Source organism: Pseudophryne corroboree, chromosome 2, assembly GCF_028390025.1.
Source record: "Pseudophryne corroboree isolate aPseCor3 chromosome 2, aPseCor3.hap2, whole genome shotgun sequence".
Classification (NCBI taxonomy): Eukaryota; Metazoa; Chordata; class Amphibia; order Anura; family Myobatrachidae; genus Pseudophryne; species Pseudophryne corroboree.
In genome coordinates, this window is record NC_086445.1 from 1055027150 (window position 1) to 1055049762 (window position 22613).

Here is a 22613-nt window from a genome sequence, read left to right on the forward strand (position 1 = left end):
ACATAAGGGTTATGTTACAGTTAAGATCAGTCTTTCGCTGATGCTGTTTTATTCATACTGTTAACTGGTTCATATATTCCATGTTATACGGTGTGTATGGTGTGGGCTGGTATGTATCTTGCCCTTAGATTAACAAAAATCCTTTCCTCGTACTGTCCGTCTCCTCTGGGCACAGTTTCTCTAACTGAGGTTTGGAGGAGGGGCATAGAGGGAGGAGCCAGTTCACACCCATCTAAAGTCTTGGGGGTTTATTTACTAAAATTCGTAATTTCCCGACTGAGGTTAAAGTTCAATCACGAATGACATCGAAAGTGTAAAGTTGCAACTTTTTGAATTTATTACGACTAATCGACTAAGCTGTCGTATTCTGCAGTTTCGTATTTACCGATGTCGATGTCATTCGTTTTTTTTTTGCAGTGTTTTACGTGAGTTCTAGCTTGTTAAGTCTCTCTGGTGAGACAGATATTATGTGCAAAACATGTAACGAATTGTTATATTCAGATACATTGTAATAATTTGCCCAGGTTTAACTGTGGACCATGTACCTTTGTAGCAATTTTATATGGTACTTATGTCCATATGTCCATTGATCTGGTTAATAAAACACGTGTTAATAGCAATGAGTTAGGCAGTCTTAATATCAGCTTGTTTAGTGATATTTAAAGCAGTTCATGCAACAGCTGATTATGAAAGAAAATCACTGTCCCGCAGTGATGTATGATAGATTTGTGTACCGTACATACGCCTCTGTTCAGTCACAATGCAAGTGACGGTCCTCCTGGCTAATCTGTCACGGGTAGCCTTTTAACGGAGAGAGACAAGTGTCTGCTTTTTCCACGGTGCGGTGACTTTTTCCCTCCCGGCCGGTGCAGATATTCTCGGCCTTATACGGAGTCCGTGGGCAGGTGATTAAAGAGGCGTCCCCTCTGCTGTGGGGATAGAACTCAGCTGGCCGGCTAATAGAGATGGTCCGCTGTAGTATGCAAACGGAAAAGTTTCTGCACCGGCCGGGAGGACCGTCACTTGCATTGTGACTGAACAGAGGCGTATGTACGGTACACAAATCTATCATACATCACTGCAGGACAGTGATTTTCTTTCATAATCAGCTGTTGCATGAACTGCTTTAAATATCACTAAACAAGCTGATATTAAGACTGCCTAACTCATTGCTATTAACACGTGTTTTATTAACCAGATCAATGGACATATGGACATAAGTACCATATAAAATTGCTACAAAGGTACATGATCCACTGGTAAACCTGGGCAAATTATTACAATGTATCTGAATATAACAATTCGTTACATGTTTTGCACATAATATCTGTCTCACCAGAGAGACTTAACAAGCTAGAGTTGCTGTGATTATAACCCAATTGTGCATATGAAATTGAGCATTTAGAGCATAAATATTGTTTTTATTGTGATATTTTATTGATTTGTTGTATTGCCGGCCGGCACCTTAAGTATATAATGTGCGTTTGAGATATATTAATATTTAAGAAAAAATAAAATCCACATTAGATGTGAATAGCGCTCTCTCGTTTGGTTTTTCCTTTTTCTTTTTCTATTTGTAGGGGTAAAATACCAATTGCCCCTGAGAGAGCAGCATACACACCTATTTAAATCACAGCGCCAGGAATCTCTCTTGTTCTGTTTTACGTGAGTGACTTGTAAAACACTGCCGACTTTAACACAATGAATCTCGGCCGGATCTGAGAGATCCGTGCTGGGCTTCATTGTGCACCTTTATTAAATTAGAAATCATTGTTAAAATATTTTAAAAAATTGCATGGGGTCCCCCCTCCTAAGCCAAACCAGCCTCGGGCTCTTTGAGCCGGTCCTGGTTGAAAAAATATGGGGGAAAAAATGTCAAGGGTTCCCCCATATTTAAACAACCAGCACCGGGCTCTGCGCCTGGTCCTGGTTCCAAAAATACGGGGGACAAAAAGCGTAGGGGTCCCCCGTATTTCTGAAACCAGCACCGGGCTCCACTAGCCAGATACATAATGCCACAGCCGGGGGACACTTTTATCTAGGTCCCTGCGGCCCTGGCATTACATAACCAACTAGTCACCCCTGGCCGGGGTAACCTGGAGGAGTGGGGACCCCTTCAATCAAGGGGTCCCCCCCCTCCAGCCACCCAAGGCCAGGGGTGAAGCCCGAGGCTGTCGCCCCCATCCAAGGGCTGCGGATGGGAGGCTGATAGCCTTTTTGCCAAAAATTTAATATTGTTTTTAGTAGCAGTACTACAAGTCCCAGCAAGCCTCCCCCGCAAGCTGGTACTTGGAGAACCACAAGTACCAGCATGCGGTGGAAAACCGGGCCCGCTGGTACCTGTAGTACTACTACTAAAAAAATACCCCAATAAAAACAGAAGACACACACACCTTGAAAGTAAAAGTTTAATACTTACATCCACACCTCCATACACACATACTTACCTATGTTCACACGAGGGTCGGTCCTCTTCTCCATGTAGAATCCATGGTGTACCTGTTGAAAAAATTATACTCACAAAATCCAGTGTAGATGGCTCCTCTTTTCTATTTGTAATCCTGGTACTTTGCAAAATAACAAAACGGACACCCGACCTCGCACTGAAAGGGGCCCCATGTTTTCACATGGGACCCCTTTCCCCGAATGCCAGGAACCCCTCCTGACTTCTATCTAAGAGGGTTCCATCAGCCAATCAGGGAGCGCCACGTTGTGGCACCCTCCTGATTGGCTGTGTGCTCCTGTAGTGTCTGTCAGGCAGCACACGGCAGTGATACAATGTAGCGCCTATGCGCTCCATTGTAACCAATGGTGGGAACTTTCTGCCCTGCGGTTGACCTAAAGTGACGTCACCGCTGAGCAGAAAGTTCACACCATTGGTTACAATGGAGCGCATAGGCGCTACATTGTATCACTGCCGTGTGCTGCCTGACAGACACTACAGGAGCACACAGCCAATCAGGAGGGTGCCACAACGTGGCGCTCCCTGATTGGCTGATGGAACCCTCTTAGATAGAAGTCAGGAGGGGTTCCTGGCATTCGGGGAAAGGGGTCCCATGTGAAAACATGGGGCCCCTTTCAGTGCGAGGTCGGGTGTCCGTTTTGTTATTTTGCAAAGTACCAGGATTACAAATAGAAAAGAGGAGCCATCTACACTGGATTTTGTGAGTATAATTTTTTCAACAGGTACACCATGGATTCTACATGGAGAAGAGGACCGACCCTCGTGTGAACATAGGTAAGTATGTGTGTATGGAGGTGTGGATGTATGTATTAAACTTTTACTTTCAAGGTGTGTGTCTTCTGTTTTTATTGGGGTATTTTTTTAGTAGTAGTACTACAGGTACCAGCGGGCCCGGTTTTCCACCGCATGCTGGTACTTGTGGTTCTCCAAGTACCAGCTTCCGGGGGAGGCTTGCTGGGACTTGTAGTACTGCTACTAAAAACAATATTCAATTTTTTTCAAAAAGGCTATCAGCCTCCCATCCGCAGCCCTTGGATGGGGGGGACAGCCTCGGGCTTCACCCCTGGCCCTTGGGTGGCTGGAGGGGGGGGGACCCCTTGATTGAAGGGGTCCCCACTCCTCCAGGGTACCCCGGCCAGGGGTGACTAGTTGGGTATGTAATGCCAGGGCTGCAGGGACCTAGATAAAAGTGTCCCCCGGCTGTGGCATTATGTATCTGGCTAGTGGAGCCCGGTGCTGGTTTCTGAAATACGGGGGACCCCTACGCTTTTTGTCCCCCGTATTTTTGGAACCAGGACCAGGCGCAGAGCCCGGTGCTGGTTGTTTAAATATGGGGGAACCCCTATCATTTTTTTCCCCATATTTTTTCAACCAGGGCCGGCTCAAAGAGCCCGAGGATGGTTTTGTTTAGGAGGGGGGACCCCACGCATTTTTTTTTTTTTTTAAATAACACTTTCCCACCCCTTCCCACTGAAAAACATGCACGGATCTCATGGATCCGTGCATGCCTATCCGAACACGGTAAAAAAAAGCAGGTCTGGTTTTTTTAGCACTTTTTCACGATATGTATTTCATCACGGCAGTGTTTGGCTATTGTCGGCAGTGTTTGTGATTTGCACTTTTTAGTAAATGACCGATTTCTACCAAATTGCAGGCGTATTTGACCGATGGTGTATTGATTCGTAATTTTTTCCTAGGACTTCCAAAATAATACGAATGCCCTCATCACTGCCGTGATTTGAGTTTAGTAAATTCCCGAGATGACACTTTGAAGAAAAAACATCATCTCGGTCAAAATCGGGACCTTAGTAAATATACCCCATAGAGTGCCCATGTCTCCTGCGGAGCCCGTCTATACCCCATGGTCCTTACAGAGTCCCCAGCATCCTCTACGGACTAGGAGAAAAAGATTTACCGGTAGGTTTAAAATCTTATTTTTGCTACTATATACTCCAAATTACAAGACTGGGCGGAGGGAGAATTGCTGATAGGTGGTGATTTTAACTGTGTTCTCTCCAGGGGACTGGATTGTTCCTTTGGTCAGGGGGTGGAGGGAGAGGTCTCCTCGTTATCCTTTTTAAGAGATTCTTTACAGTTGTGTGATCCATGGAGATGCCAACATCCAATTTTGCGGGAATATACTTTTTACTCTCACCCTCACCACACTTCCTCCCGTATTGATTTTTGGTTGCTTTCTAATACACTTTATCATAGGGTGGTATAGGCCCCATTGCTCTTTCCAACCATGCCCCGGTCTGGGTGACCCTGTCTATTAAAGATCCCCTGCGTACTTCTTACAATTGGAGGTTCCCGGACTACCTTGCCAAATCCGCTGAGTTTCGTAATCTGTTTACTGCATTTTGTAATTATGAACAAGATAATGCGGGTCACTTGGATAATATTCCGTTGTTTTGGGCTGCGGCGAAGCCTGTGGTTAGAGGTCAGGTGATGGAATATGTGGCCAGGAAACGGAGAAGGCTTTCAAAAATTATTGAGGACCATAGTACGTTGTTGACGACGGCTTACGATGCTATGTTACAGTCAGACTCCGCAAGTTCTCGCCAAAGTTATTTAGATGCTAAACACTCTTATGATACATTATGTACTGAACGGGCCCAATTTACTCACGATGTTCAACAGAGTAAATATTATTATGGGTGCAATAAATCAGGGAGACTACTTGCCAATCTGGTGCGTTCATATATTTTGCAAATAGACCCTCCACATGGATCTGCGATCACTGATCCGTCGGAGATATCTAACCATTTTAGGGATTACTACCGGCTGTTATATGCCTCTCCACCTGATTCTCCATGCGAAGGCGATCAATTCCTTTCTAGGGCAGGATTGCCTGTACTTACAGAGGAGGAAAGGGATTTCCTGACTGCGCCTGTATCTGACGTAGAATTATCCTTTTTAATTAAATCATTGGCTAAAGGTAAGTCCCCGGGCCCCGATGGCTTCGGGGCAGAATATTATCAACTCCTCTTAGATCGTTTATTGCCCCACATGGTTACTTCATTTAATTCTTTGCTTTCTGGAGAACAACCCCCCTTAAACTTTACTGAGGCTAGGATCGTAGTTTTTCCAAAACCAGGCAAAGATCCTGCGCAGGTTCAATCGTATAGATCTATTTCTTTGTTAAATCAGGATCTAAAACTCTTTACTAAATTATTGGCGCAGCGTATGCAGAGTTTTCTCCCTAGGATATCGCACCCTGCTCAAAATGGCTTTGATAAAGGCAGAACTTCGGTCCGCAATATCCGTATGTTGGTGGCGGCATTGTATCGTTGTCACCAATTGCGTAATAAAACCCTTATTGTTAGTTGTGATGCTGACAAGGCTTTTTATATGGTTTCCTGGTCACATATTTCGCGTATACTCCATGCTCAACAATTTGGCCCGACCTTTATTGGTATCTTTAATGTTATATTCCAATCCGATGGCATATTTGACTATTAATGGCCTGAATTTGTCACCTTTCACGCTTTTTAGAGGCACACGCCAAGGCTGTCCACTTTCGCCACAGCTGTTTAATTTGGCACTTGACCCATTGATTCGTGTGTTTTGCAGGGAGAGTACGTGGCAGGGTTTTACATTGGGCACTTCAGAGATTAAAGTGTCTGCCTTTGCTGACGACTTGCTTCTATATTTTAGTAATCCACGATAGGCCCTCCCCTCCTTGCAGCGTATTTTGGCAGATTTTCATTTGATATCTGGTTTCACTATTAATTTTTCAAAGACAAAGGCTCTGGCGTTGCATGTCATGGCTAAAACTGGATGGGGTGAGTCCTTCCCCTTTCGCTGGGCCCAAGATTATCTTTTGTATTTAGGTCTCCGTTTCCCAAGTGATCCTGCTGCTTTGTACCATGGCCCTCATTCCGAGTTGTTCGCTCGCAAGCTGCTTTTAGCAGCTTTACACACGCTAAGCCGCCGCCTACTGGGAGTGAATCTTAGCTTCTTAAAATTGCGAACGAAAGATTCTCAAAATTGCGATTACACAACTCTTAGCAGTTTCTGAGTAGCTTCAAACTTACTCGACATCTGCGATCAGTTCAGTGCTTGTCGTTCCTGGTTTGACGTCACAAACACACCCAGCGTTCGCCCAGACACTCCTCCGTTTCTCCAGCCACTCCCGCGTTTTTCCCAGAAACGGTAGCGTTTTTTCGCACACACCCATAAAACGGCCAGTTTCCGCCCAGAAACACCCACTTCCTGTCAATCACATTACGATCACCAGAACGAAGAAAAAAACGTGAGTAAAATTCCTAACTGCATAGCAAATTTACTTGGCGCAGTCGCCTGCGGACATTGCGCATGCGCACTAAGCGGAAAATCGATGCGATGCGAAAAAATTTACAGAGCGAACAACTCGGAATGAGGGCCAAGGTTAATTACACCCACTACGTCACTCAAATGCTGACAGATTTTGAAAAATGGAGGCACCTGCCGTTATCCTATATTGGGAGGTGTCACTTGTTTAAAATGGTTTCTTTTCCTCGGTTTCTATATCCAATCCAGATGCTGCCGTTTTTATTGAATGAAACTGATATTACATTTATCAATAGAGCCCTATCTAAATTTATTTGGGCAGGAAAACGCCCTCGCATTTCACCTTTTAGACTGCAGCAACCAGTATCCTTGGGTGGGATCAATCTGCCCAATGTGCAGGATTATGCGCTGGCTTCCAATTTGAGATATGCTCCGGATTGGATAAGTGAGGCCTCTGCCTTTGTTAATTTGGACATAGAACAAGGCTTTCTTGTCCGGGGCTCTTTGACCTCCATTTTGCACACCTCCCCGCTTTCTCTCCCTGTGGAGGTTAAGCGTAACCCATTGCTATCCTCTCCATGTATGGCTTGGCGCATAGTTCATAAACGTTTAGGACTCTCCTTTACAAGTACGATATTTTCACGGTTTTTGCATAATACTGGTTTTCAACAGGGTAACCCTCCAGCGACTTTTAAGGTTTGGCGTCTCCATGGACTCCGATTGGCATGCCATTTGATGGATGATACTCTCTCCACCACCCACACCCTGGAGAGGCTCAAAGTGCTGTTTCCTGATGTCCAGATTCCCATGTTTGCGTATTTTCAGGCACGTACATTTGTAAATTGATTATTATCTGAATTGTCCCACTCGAACTTTCCCTGTTATTTGATATTCTCATAAAAACTCGATTAGGTACTGTGACAGGACGGTCCCGTACGAAAGCACTGGCCGCTTTCGCGTCCCGTCTCCTGCACACAGATTGGAAGGTTAGGTCACACGAGGCCTGACCACATAGGGGATTCCCGCTTACTGTCAGTAACCGCCTGTTACTGACTCCACCCACTGCGCTGTGGGTGGGTTTATGCTGCCACCACCAAACTCCTAACCTGCCGTGGCGTTTGAAACCACGGTTCTGCTCTGTATGTGCAGACGCACTGCCTTACCACACCTGTGTGGTGTTGACGAATCCCCACTAGCCACTTGCTAAGCCTCTACCGGTAGCTGGCGGAAGGCGGAACTTGGAGACAGGTGCTTCCCTGGACAGCCGGAGGACGGGGCTATGTTTGGCATAACCCTGTAGGTCACAAGATGACGCGGTCTTCTTGAGGCAAATGGTATTTATTTGCAATAGTTCTAAAGAGAACTCTTCCCTATTGCTAGGGGCAACAGCATACAGCAAGATGTTCCAGCAGAATAAGATGGTACAACTACCAATCTGGAGGCACGCAGGCCTCCTTTTTATGTCAAATTTCCACACAGTACCACAGGGTGGTAAGCCCTCCCTGTCTTCTTCAACCAATCAGGATAACTTAGAAAATACAAGTAAATAAATTACATTTCAAAAGGAGATAAGTGCAATAAAACAATATCCTCCTTCCTGTCACCCAGACAACGTTTGGTATCAGATTAACATTCACTATTGATAAATTTATCACATAGCTTCAAAATACAAATGTTTCTGTCTCAGTCACATCTCCAGGCAAACCCAGTGTTTGAGATTACAACAGGAAGGCTACAATACAAACAAACAGTCTTCCTTCCTGCATCTGCCATTCAGGGTTCGTATATCAATTAAATCAGGTACATGAAACAGGTTCCAAGCCCATAGACCCCGTGATTAGCATCTTTACACATCAAAAGGTTTTGTCATTCACACCTCTCTGCTAGGACAGGGCCATTTGTCCACAAACGTAAATGCATTTCAAAACCAACACAGCTTACACATTCCTTCTAAGTGCTGGCATTTGCATGCAATGTAAATGTGCAATCCTACAACTGTGCCTATTGTATCAAAATATAACATTGGTGAAAACACAGTAGTAAATATATTTTTAAATACCCTGTGCCTAGCACCCACACTACATTTAAAGATGGCGCTTAGCACCAGTGCACAGTTTAAAAGTGGCGCCAAGCGCCCATTGTCCTTGAATATGGCGTCGGTTACTGAGGGTTAACCCCTTCAGTGCCGCGCCGCCATTGTCCACATGGGCTGGGGGTCTCTCCGGCCACAGGTACCCCATTTCCTACCTCTTTATTGTATGAACAGGTTAGGAAGAACATTGACCTTGCTACTTTATCGACTGGTATGGCTAGATGGCGTGACTTTTCCCCTGATCTCTCCTTGCAAACTATTGTTACGGCCTCGGCCAAATTGAATAAACAATTGCTCTCGTCCTCGTTTACTGAGATGCAATTCAAAATTTTCCATCGAGCTTACTACATTCCAAAACTAAGATTATTAACTGGCGTGGCTACAGACTCCAATTGCTTTAAATGCCGCTTACCCGATGCTGATATTCTCCATTGCCTCTGGTCTTGTCCCATGATTCAAACCTTTTGGACCGCTGTTCAAAATTATGTTAACAATGTTCTGCACATTTCATTTACTGTAACGATGCCTTGAGCATTCTGGAACCATTACACTCAACCCGCATCACCACACCATACTAAAGGCATGATGCTTCTGCTCGCCAAAGTAGCGGCGGTAACCAAACTATTTTGTCTCAATGGATACATTCTACCCCCATTGCTCTTTCTCTTATGCTACCCAGATTATTTTATGTTTATACTGTTCTTTAGATTTAGAATCTCGTTCTCAGTCCTTTTTTGATATATGGCTACCTTATGTGCGCACACTGTCAACGGGAGAGAGGGATTTTTTTTTTAGGGGTGTGGTGCATCTCACCTCTTGGTATAACTTATCTTTATTGGAGATGGGCTCCCCGCCTTTCTAAATGGAAATTCACTTAAGGAAATTGAATAGGTTTTGGACGTCTGAACCGGGGCAGTCTGTTCGGACCATCTTGCCACATACTCATTTTTATAATACACGGATTGTCTTTGATAGATTTTGTACGGTGATTCCTTTTGCACATGTATGTTTCTTTGTCGATCTTTCTTTCCCTGAATGGTTTCCTCATTTTCCTATGGAGTTTAGAAACTTTTTTCTGATATTTCTTTGCCAACCTGTCCTGTAACTGTATTTATGCCAATTGTAATGTACATATTTTTTAATAAACATATTTAAAAAAATAAATAAAAAAACCTAAGAAACTAAGAAGAGTAAGAGGACAGTGGAAAAATAAAGTAAGAAAAAAGAAAAGAAGGAAAAGGAGAATTAAAGACACAAAAAGATACATAGGGCCATATGCAATTGCGGTCGAATTGCCGCAAATGTCGAAAAACGGGGCATTTTCGACAGTAAAAACTGATTCGACATTGCAATACAGTACTTTTCGTCAAAAAAACCTGCCGTTTCAGATTCGACTTTTTGCAATTCGTCATTTTCAAAATTCGACATGTCTGCAATGGTAAAAATGCGGCTTTTCGATAAAAGTATATTCAATTGAAGAATGTCGATTCGACAACAGTGCTTTTCGACAGTAATTTCGTCAATTTCAGTCCGCCTCATTTTGCTGGCGGGATCTAATAAAAAAATGTAAAAACATGTTTTTTTTTGTGTTTTTTTGATTGCTAATAGCATATCTATTTATATTAGAAGGGATTATCTACTTGGTTTGTCTATTTAGGAGCCACAAGTATTATTTATTCGATTTTTTAAAAGAATATTTTTTTCTTCACTCTGCTGAGGGAAATGTACCCATGATTCCACAGTTTTACCCAGGATACACTTCTGCAAATCCACTCCTCTCTCCTCACTCCCGTTTTTGAGACTTCAGGGAGAAGAGCAATTACAGTCAGCTCTCTTGTGGAATCGTTTTTTTAGGACAATCCCTGCGTTTTAACACATTGATATCCTATTTTTGTACTGACTACAATAATGGAGCCTTTTTCTGACCAGATTGTGATGTTCATGCTGGCTGCAAGCATAGAGGAAGAAAGGGCTGGTGAACATCAGAATCAAAGTCAGCAAATGTCTGCATTGGGTGAGTCAGTAGTGCGTGTTTCATTTCCACGTCCACGCCAGTATCGCACTAGGCGTGAACTGGAGGATCTCAGCGAGTTCGAGGTGATACAAAATTATCGCTTATCGACTCGCAACATATATTCGCTGTACGATCTGTTGGAGGCCACCTGGAACCTCGGGCATGGACCAATCGCGCAGTCAGCGGTTTCCAGAAACTGCTGGCTATGTGACATTTTTTGGCGTCAGGCACATTCCAGCCTACTTTGTCTCAAACATGCGGTTTTTCACAGTCGACACTGTCACGCTGCATAACCCAGGTCATTAGGGCTTTCCGCAAATTGACGATCCAGTTCATCAGATTTCCAGATACAGTCAGCGGATGGCGTGAGCTCCAATTAGACTTTTTCACCGAACACAAATTTCCCAATGTTCTGGGCGCGATTGACTGTACCCACGTGCAGATCAGGCCACCACGGAATTCGGAAGAATGTTTTCGGAACCGAAAACGATTCCATTCCATGAATATACAGGCGGTCTGTGATGTCAACATGAAATTTATGAATATTTTTGTAGGATTTTCATCCTAAGCCAGTCATTGCTGTTTGACGATTTTGAAACAGGAAAAATGCCGGGTGGCTGGCTGTTAGGTATTTTTTTATTTTATTATTATTTCTTTTATATTACCCACCATTTTTCTTATTTCCACAGGCGATGAGGGTTATCCCAACAAATCTTGGCTCTTGACCCCATTGTCTAATCCTGTTGGTTAAGCTGAAGAACGTTACCAAGAGACACACAAAGCATCGAGGGGAGTAATTGAGCGTGCCATCGGTGTACTTAAAAGCCGGTTTAGATGTTTGGACACTTTCGGTGGTGCTCTTTTGTACTCACCGGCGAAGGTTTGCGGCATGGTAAATGCATGTTGTATTTTACACAGCATACTGTATGTGTCGCAAACCGTTTGCCAGTGACTCTTCGTTGCAGGGCTTTCCGATGCGGGAACCGTTCTTCTGCTCCACCGGTGGGTATGGACGAAGGAGATGATTCTCGACGGACATTGATCCAAAGCTTTTTTTCCACTGCCTGTGAGTATACTTGTAATATTTGTATTATCCTGTAAACTGAGATTGTAATATTCTAAAAAAAATGTTTATTTATATATTTCAGAGTTTTACGTCCTGTTGACGGCCCTTCCCAGGAATGTTTTCATCCTGTTGACGACCTGTTTTTTCCTGTTGTTGGGTTGCCGCAAGTATTGGACCCGTTTATCCCACTTTACCATGGACGTCCTACTTGTGATGTGGACCTGAACCTCCGCCATGTAGCAGGCACCCCCCCTCAGGTGAGATGTATTGCCCAAAACTCCCTCTTGTCCAAATAACCCAGGCATGTCCAAAGTGCAGCCCTCCGTCATTTGCAAAACTGCATATCCAATCATGCCCTGACACAGCAATGCTTACGCTTGTCGAAGTCAGAAAAATGTCTCTATGCACGTTGCCATATTTGCACCGCACACTGGTCCGCGCTGCGCGTGCGTGCGCTCTCCCGTGGAGGCGCATACCCGCAATAGCGTGCACTCACAGGCGCGGTATGCGTATTTACGGTAGAGTTTACGTAGTCGTAGCGTGCGACTCATTCGTTACATATTTTCACAATTAATGTAGTTTATAGATTATGGTCCCTTTGATAGATTCTGAAAGTTTGGTTAATATAGAATGTCCCTGAACGGAGGAATCCCTCTTTGTATTGTGCGAAGGGTCTAACAGGAGTCAGACAGTGGTGTTTGGTACCTATCGGAAGAGTATTTAAATAGCAATATTCCGGTGTTGGTTTGGAGCAGATTAATTGCTCGTGCGAATAGTTATGGACATAAGAAGTTATGTCCATTTATTTATTATTATTTGTCCTTACTTAGTCATGCATCTGAACAGTTGGAGACAGGCATCAGTAGGTCTCAAATGTCTCTTTGACCTCAGAGATCCCCCAAACAATAGTTTGCATGTTAAGAGGGCCTCATATCTACACATGCATAAGGTAAACACAGGAATAGTAATTGAAGATCAATTGTACTCCAAATCAGTATCTTTCCCGCAGACGGAGTACAATAGTCTTTAATTACACTGAGCTTTTGAGACTCAATGAGGAGGGTCAACACCTGTGTTTACAAATGGGGCTGGATTTGTATACAGGAGAATGAGGGCTGAGATGTCATTGTCTCAACTGAAAGTGGACATCATGAATATAGAACAGAACCCAGACAGGATTCTGTTTTGTATTCGCCAAACAATACCCCCTCCAGAAGACAGGAATGTGTTAGTTATCACCCATTGTTTTGCATAACCAGGGCCACTGATATGAATCAACTTGTGACCTTTGTTATAATGCGAAGCCGAGTTCCTGCGTCCAATGGACAGTGAGACTGTAGGGACCAATAGATTGCATTGTGTGAGTAGCATAAAAGACGGGCCTGTGACATCCAGCCTTTACTTCTCTTCAAACTGTTATCATTGCTGATAATCGGGAAGCTGGCTGTCCAGAGGCGCTTGCGATCGTTACCCTTTGTGCGTAAGTTTCTCTCCGTAATCATTGTCTTTCTGTGAGCCAATTCCTCTCTCTCTCTCTCCATCTCTCTCTCTCTTCTTTACTCTTATATCTCTCATAGTATTATAGCATTGTATTGTATAGCATTCAGGTTAGTATAGTATTGTCTTTTTGTATTTATTGTTTAGATCTGTGGTTAGGAAGTCTCTGTTATATTGTAGTGTATCATATGTACAGTTATCCCCTTTTACAAGTATATTAGACATAATACAGTTAATAGGCCTTGGAACCTAAACCAGTATCTGTGTATTTTCTATAGTGATAAGTGTTCACTTGAGCGTCGGTGACGCTCAAGCAGCTTTGTAGATAGTCAGGTTACACAAGGTTGCACTTACACCCTGTACTCACATTAAGGTATTCAGTGTATTTCATTGGTATAAGGTTTTAACATAAAGGTATAGTGTTGTAAGCGTCTGCATCGCTGGTGACCTCCTCGTGGTCTCGAGCGTATGCTACGCTACAGCGAATCATTCCCCTAGACATAACCAATAACGTGTCCTGTGATCACTGGGCCGTGAGCGAACGTGACGCTTGAGCGTCTCGCCTACGGCTGAGCGATCGCTACGCAGATAGCGTACCATTACGGTACTTCTTAAGTAAACAGCGTACAGTGTTCTTAGCTTCATAAAGGGTTGTTTATACGACAAAGGAATTTAGCATTGTCAATTGGGAACTCGTCCTATACTTCTCACATCTGCACTAGGTAGATCAGCAGACATTATCCCCCAGCAAAGGGTGGGAGATTGTCTCATAGTGCTGGCGGGATAAGCGTCAGCTTCGCTTAGATAAAGAGTGCTGAAGGAACCCGGTAACCGGAAGTAAGAACAAAACGCTTGTGTCTTTTTAAAACTGTTTATTTTTCTTTTGTCTTGCGTACGCATACATACCTGCATTTCTTTTCACTTGTGTATTTCATTTTTCGTATATCACTATTCCTGTTTGCCAAATTTTATAGTTGATAGAAAGTGCTAAAAGGAGATTTGCTGTTATTTAATAGTAGAGGTAATAGTTAAAGTATAGAACAACACACGGTTTGTCTGAAGATACAAGGCAGTCAGTGTGGATTGCGGTAGATGATCAGGGATCACCTACATTGATAAATAAATATATTGTGTTACGGTGGATCCTTTGCATTGCGTACACGTGTCGCTAACAAAGACTAGCGTACGCAATCCAAAAGGCAGACGCACGCAGCGTTCATTACGCAACGTAGCGTCCGGTTACGCCCACGTAGCTCAAGTTGTGATAAAGTGAAGTAACGCAAAGGCGATAATTAACGCACAGCGGTAGATAACGCGACGCGGTAAATAACGCAAATCTATTTTTAGAAAATCTGAAATTTAGTTTAACAGATCCTGCTCCTAATTGGTAACACTCTTGGCCTGAAGACAATTTCTGCGCAGAAATAGACATAGAAACAAAGTGTACATGTGTTGAGTGAGTGTGTTTATACAATTTAAAAGGTGGAACCAAAAGGAAAAGCCGAGTACTCGTCGAGGGACATACGTGTAAGTGACATATACGGTGGCTAGGGAGGCATCTCTGGTTAAATAATATTTGAGCATTAGAGTATAGCGGACCATAAGGTAACAAGACCAGGAGGTCATAAGGTAACAAGACCAGGAGGTCATAAGGTAACAAGACCAGGAGGTCATAAGGTAACAGACCAGGAGGTCATAAGGTAACAGGTAAAATAGACAAAGAGGTCCGCTATAAAAGTCCAGTGGCACAACGCCTGGGGTGTTGGTGCAGAACCCATATAGGCCATACAAGCTCTTGCTGAAGGAATCGCGGCCGGAAACATCGATTCCATTGATCTTTCAGTACATGACAAGTAGTGCTCGTGTACTGAACGATTGGACCGCACGTAATTGTGTGCAGTAGTTAGTAATCTGACCTAATACCATCAGAGTAAAGTGGTCACAAACGCTATTTGTACATTCTGACGTGATTTGTGTAATTTTTTATTTTTTGGGAAGGGAAGTTCGCTGGTCACTCAGGAACTATCCAACAACCGATACTTGCTGGGGAAAGCGCCCCAGTAAATAAAGGTTCACAGGGGCCCTAGGTTGGGTACAGCAGCTCTGGCTACAGTGATTGCAGCACAGGCCAACGTGGGCGAGAAGTAAGTGGGGTACTTGATAAACCACCACCGCCGGCCTGCCCAAGGACATCTTGGTTTGTTTGTAAGGGTTCGCTGAAAGCCTTGATATTCAAGGAGGAATAGGCAACGCCTGCAGATTATGGGGGCCATTTGTTCAGGTAGGGGGCGATCAACCTCGGTTCGGGTTGATTCAGAGAACCGATCCATCGGGTCGGCACGATATGTGATGTGTAAGAAATATGGAAATCACGCTGAAGTTTTATGTGATGAATGGGAGAGAATGACTGTACAAGACAGGGACAAATTCCCAAGAATAGGTAGCTTCAGTCCAGTAGTGTTACAAAATTTAAGGAGGAGGATAAGTCTCGTTGAACCAACGAAGAGACAAAATAAACATTATGAATATTTACAGTTATGGCAACAGGAAAGTGAATTACAAAAAGAGTCTATTGACTTTTCTGACTCTTATCTTGAGGGGAGAGACATGGCAGCAGGAGAGGAGTTGATTGCGGAGAGAAAAGCACAAAAGTGGAACAATAAAAACGCTCTTAGCAACTGTAATATAGATTATAAGAATAAGTGTAATAAATGTAACAATGATTATTGTAATACTGTTGAATGTACAACTATTAACCTGTGCAAGCTGCACCCCATGTTAAACTTCCCTCAGGATTACCAACAAGAAAGTGAGCCCAGAACGATGTCGGCACCTCTTAAAGAAGCCATCCTACAAGACATCCAGGTGGACGCGACCAAATTGGTAAAGGCAATAATCAAACCCCCTAACGGAGGGTCAGGTGAGGTCGTGTCCACAGGTACGTACAATGTTTTATATCACGCACAAACAAATGTACCTCATATTGTAAGACCAAAACAAGGTGATGTGATTGAGTTTAGTCCTGTCAGGGTGATCACAGTCCCCAATGGGAAGACTGACGATCAGGGAACCATTCCCGTCAAGGACAGTGCAATGCGCCATCCCTGGTCCCGGACAGAATTGAGATCAATCATGTCTGATTACCCAGATCCTAGGAAAGATCTAACTGTATGATCAAAGATTCACAGAAGGTATATCAACGCCCTAGACAACGACATAATCATGGTATCCAAGGAATCAGGGAGGTACAGGGAAAGCGGTTGATGGTGATGAGCATCCAAGCGTTTGAGGAGGCATCAAATCAACCAAAACCCCAGGCCATTGGCACATGGAGGAACTTAAGGATTTGTGATCTGTGCAAAAGAGAAGGGCATTATGCCAGTAACTGCAACAGCCCACATAAAATCAGACCCCCTAGACATGAAAATGAGCAAAAGTTATGACACACCAAATTACAAGCAGGGATCATATAGGAAGAATTTTGGGCCACACCCATAATATATAGTTAGGAAAGGTGATCATTAGGACTGATGGTAAGCCTGAGGTAACGGTTAGTAAATTGGGAGGTCATTCACTGAAGACACAGGAATGACCAGGTTAAACGTTGTAAATGTATTTGTGAAAAATGTTTTTTCTTTCTCTCTCTATCCCCATCTCTGACGATTATTGGTAAGAATTCAAACATTGCATATTCGCTTGGTCCTTGCAGAAGTCTACCAAACCCCAGCATGACCTATCCACCACAATGTATTCTGGCCAGATACAGACAGTGGAATAATGCAAGTGCTGGTGGGGAGGGACTGCTCAAGGAAACCATTAGACACGTAGATACGACAGCCTAATAGTCTGACAATGTTTTCTTAATGTTGACAACGTTTAAAAATGCTTTGTTTCTCTTCTCTTATTGGTGGTTATTGTCGGGTTATGTAATGTATATATGCACATGAATTGTTCTCTATCTCTTTTGTTTTTTTATTTTCTCTCTCTCCTCACTCATGTTTCCATGGTTTAAAGATGGTATGTCACCCCTAAGTGTTAACCAATGGTAATGCCAGATTTTTGCTCCACACAGAAAGATCGCTAGTTAGGAAGAAAGATTACATCACCAGAAGGTTCATTCGGAAGACTGAAGAGACAGCACCTTTTGAGAGGACAGCAGAACAAAAAGAACAACAAAACGAGAGAACTTATTATCGTAACGAGTTCTCTCCCCCTCAAACTGATTTTCTTATACCCCCTTTACAAATTTCTTCTTTTCTCCTCCTGTAAGATGGACTTGCCCCAAGAGACTGTGATATGGATTTTCCCGTTAACCATGATGTTGACCAGAGCAGTCTGTTTCGGTGAGAGTACCAGTGAGGTCGAGAAAGGATCCAGAAAGGTCCTGATGACTGAGACGGAGGTGTAAATTTCCAATAGCAACCCAATCACCAAGCAAAGGCGAGTACCGGGCACGATCTAACAACCATGTTATCTGTAAACAACTGTGAAGGAATGTTAGTTCAAAAAGAAAGTTGTATCTGTAGGCTCTGTAACAAAGAAATGCCAATCCAGTTTTAATATCCATATGGACCGGCATCCATTGAGTGACTATCACTCTCTAGTGGGTAACGTGTTAAACCAAACAGATTGTTGGGTATGCTCTCAAGTACCTCAGGGTCACAGCAAATCAGGGCTAGTACCATTTCCTTTAACGTTAGGGGAGGTACTTGAGCTAAGTGGTGGGAGACCGGTGGACCGGAGGTTTAATATCTCCAGCCCTCCTAGTTTGAAGCTCCACCAATACCATGTGGATAGGTCCCTCATATGTTTTAACATCTCCAATCCCAGAAAACCGGGAAATTGGGAAGTGTCATGGAGCAACCTTACCATGACCTTTTCACACAGAGCAGATAGAATGCCTACAGATACAGAGCTGGTACGCCACATAGCCAGTAGAGGAAAATCTTTTCGGTATCGATATACCTTAGGAAATAGGATTACTAGAGTTGGAGAGGTATCACCAGGATACTGTGCACATGTCATACAAACTGATACGTGCATTAGGCAGATGGAAGAATTAGGGTCAGGAGATTTCACCTGGAAGGTTTGTAACATGGTCATGTCCTTCTCCGTCCCTTATGTTCTCCCCGATGACGCATATTTCATATGCGGGAGAAAGGCGTACAAGTGGCTAGCCCCAAACTCTGAAGGATTGTGTTATATTGGAAAAGTATTGCCTGAAGTGATGACTGTTACACATGACAAAATGAAGGACATACACCGTGGTGCCCAAGCTCCTTATACTCACACTCACTACGAGCACCGGGTTAAAAGACAACTGTCAGAAAGGTTAGAGCATCCGGCCTCTGATCTTATCCATGAATCCACCGGGATTCAGGTTCTGGTAGCGTTAGATTTCACTCGTACCGCTCGAGGAGTGATGAATTATAAATACATTTCCGCACTCGCCAATTTGTTAGATAATATCACTGAAATGTATGATGACACGTTTAGATACACTGGAAGAGAACTTCAAGCTTACAAAACAGAACTAGTTCAGCATAGGATGGTTCTTAATTACCTTACAGCAGTAACAGGCGGATATTGTGTTACATTGGCAACACAGTACGGCATAAAGTGTTGCACGTATATCACAAATAGCACCGAGGATCCGGTAGAGGTCATAGACCAAAAGATGGATGATATTCTGCAATTAAAGTGGGAATTTCGTCGAAAACACAATCTCACCCTTGCTGCTGTAGGTAATGAGCTGACTGGTTGGGTGTCATGGTTGAACCCGCGAAATTGGTTCTCCGGTTTGGGAGAATGGGCTCAAGGAGTCATAAAGGATGTTGGAAAGTTTCTACTATGTATCTTGGGTGTCGTTATATCAATTGGATTGATATTTAGATGCGGGCAGGCTTTAATGAGGTGCAAACAAAGTACAAAAGTGATGAGCTTGAGGAGTGAGGAAACTGTAATTAACCTGGATTTGATTTATGACCCAATGATAGAAACCAGAATGTGATGAAAAATGCGATTATACGGTCCGTTTCTTTCACCTGTTTTTCTGCTTTTCTCCAAGATACAAAGACCCCTTGGACGAGGAAGTTGACGAGACGGTATACAGACAAGACAACAGACAAGCACCAAAGATGAAGTTTTGACAACCTATGATATGGACACTTGATGAACTTTGCCATGGATCCCCAGTTTCCCTAGTACTTTTAAACTCACGCTAGCCCAACATTTTTGTAAATCTGATGGCTCAGACAAAGCTATTTGCTCATGCCCAAGGAGCAATACAGCGCAAAGAAGACGACTCTCAACAGATACCGAACACAACTTCAACAACAGATGTACATTTCCCTGACATAGAATATCATTGCATTTTTCGTAAGTGTTCTTTATCTTCATCTCTACAACCCCCAGGTAACGACACACATAGACGATAGGGAATACAGGCACAGATATCAGCAACCACATACCTCCCCCATTCATGTATCATCAACTAAAATGTGCATCCCCATTTTGTTACAACCATAGCCGAAATGAGCTCGGTAGAGTTTGACAGCCCATCCACAGACCCTTAGTACGGGATAAGAAGGAATTCAAATGTATACTTCGCAATACCTCGAAGCTTGATTTACCACACGTACGGCACGATGATACATGACCCCCCAAACATGGACTCATACACACATGCTTCTACTTTCTCACTAGGTCATACCCTTTTCACACCTACTCCTCTCTTCTTCCTTACCCCACCATGGAAATCAATTAACCCCTGACTTACATTTTTCTCCTTAAATGTTTTGTGGCAGTTATTATTGACTGCCAAAGGGTGGACTGTCGAAGTCAGAAAAATGTCTCTATGCACGTTGCCATATTTGCACCGCACACTGGTCCGCGCTGCGCGTGCGTGCGCTCTCCCGTGGAGGCGCATACCCGCAATAGCGTGCACTCACAGGCGCGGTATGCGTATTTACGGTAGAGTTTACGTAGTCGTAGCGTGCGACTCATTCGTTACATATTTTCACAATTAATGTAGTTTATAGATTATGGTCCCTTTGATAGATTCTGAAAGTTTGGTTAATATAGAATGTCCCTGAACGGAGGAATCCCTCTTTGTATTGTGCGAAGGGTCTAACAGGAGTCAGACAGTGGTGTTTGGTACCTATCGGAAGAGTATTTAAATAGCAATATTCCGGTGTTGGTTTGGAGCAGATTAATTGCTCGTGCGAATAGTTATGGACATAAGAAGTTATGTCCATTTATTTATTATTATTTGTCCTTACTTAGTCATGCATCTGAACAGTTGGAGACAGGCATCAGTAGGTCTCAAATGTCTCTTTGACCTCAGAGATCCCCCAAACAATAGTTTGCATGTTAAGAGGGCCTCATATCTACACATGCATAAGGTAAACACAGGAATAGTAATTGAAGATCAATTGTACTCCAAATCAGTATCTTTCCCGCAGACGGAGTACAATAGTCTTTAATTACACTGAGCTTTTGAGACTCAATGAGGAGGGTCAACACCTGTGTTTACAAATGGGGCTGGATTTGTATACAGGAGAATGAGGGCTGAGATGTCATTGTCTCAACTGAAAGTGGACATCATGAATATAGAACAGAACCCAGACAGGATTCTGTTTTGTATTCGCCAAACAATACCCCCTCCAGAAGACAGGAATGTGTTAGTTATCACCCATTGTTTTGCATAACCAGGGCCACTGATATGAATCAACTTGTGACCTTTGTTATAATGCGAAGCCGAGTTCCTGCGTCCAATGGACAGTGAGACTGTAGGGACCAATAGATTGCATTGTGTGAGTAGCATAAAAGACGGGCCTGTGACATCCAGCCTTTACTTCTCTTCAAACTGTTATCATTGCTGATAATCGGGAAGCTGGCTGTCCAGAGGCGCTTGCGATCGTTACCCTTTGTGCGTAAGTTTCTCTCCGTAATCATTGTCTTTCTGTGAGCCAATTCCTCTCTCTCTCTCTCCATCTCTCTCTCTCTTCTTTACTCTTATATCTCTCATAGTATTATAGCATTGTATTGTATAGCATTCAGGTTAGTATAGTATTGTCTTTTTGTATTTATTGTTTAGATCTGTGGTTAGGAAGTCTCTGTTATATTGTAGTGTATCATATGTACAGTTATCCCCTTTTACAAGTATATTAGACATAATACAGTTAATAGGCCTTGGAACCTAAACCAGTATCTGTGTATTTTCTATAGTGATAAGTGTTCACTTGAGCGTCGGTGACGCTCAAGCAGCTTTGTAGATAGTCAGGTTACACAAGGTTGCACTTACACCCTGTACTCACATTAAGGTATTCAGTGTATTTCATTGGTATAAGGTTTTAACATAAAGGTATAGTGTTGTAAGCGTCTGCATCGCTGGTGACCTCCTCGTGGTCTCGAGCGTATGCTACGCTACAGCGAATCATTCCCCTAGACATAACCAATAACGTGTCCTGTGATCACTGGGCCGTGAGCGAACGTGACGCTTGAGCGTCTCGCCTACGGCTGAGCGATCGCTACGCAGATAGCGTACCATTACGGTACTTCTTAAGTAAACAGCGTACAGTGTTCTTAGCTTCATAAAGGGTTGTTTATACGACAAAGGAATTTAGCATTGTCACGCTGTGTCCGGGCGTGCTGGGATGTATAGTTTCTCAAGTGCCGGAGGGTTGCATTTGGGACAAAGGCCGATGTAACCTACTTGTTTGCAAATGTTGCTTGTACCTTGTCTTTTCCAAGAAGGATGACACTATTCCAAATACCTGGAACCTCATACTATTCTCTTTCACAGGTCTTGCGGAGTATCCTTCCCAAGGTGCAGAAACCAGCGTGGATGTGAAGGGATATGACAGTTCCCCTGCTGTACCATGGGCGACCTACCACAATACCACTGCACCTCTGAAATGCCATATTTTACATTTTATTTACTAATAATTTAAAGAAACCACACAAAACTTCTCATTTTAACGATTTATTGAAGAATTATAATTGAATTTTATTTTGGATTAAAAAAATAAAATGTAATAAAACAAAAGAAGAAGTGTTTGTTCTTCTTTACATTCTTTTCTTGTGTAGATATCTGTGAAAAAAAAGAAATTCCATATTAAGTAAAGACACGTAATGATGTCATGTTCACATTCCTTTCCCAAGAACATTTGTGGAACCACACAGTCCAGCATGACCCATTGCTGGA

The 22613-nt window shown here is 43.3% G+C and overlaps 1 long non-coding RNA gene across 1 annotated transcript; it reads left to right on the forward strand.

The window, feature by feature from the left end:
• The first annotated feature begins 10634 nt into the window (after window positions 1-10634).
• On the forward strand, window positions 10635-22407 carry LOC134988766 (uncharacterized). Its single transcript, XR_010194162.1, has 3 exons — window positions 10635-11908; window positions 11991-12165; window positions 22212-22407. It is a non-coding gene; the product is annotated as an uncharacterized LOC134988766 (long non-coding RNA).
• The last annotated feature ends 206 nt before the right edge of the window (window positions 22408-22613 follow it).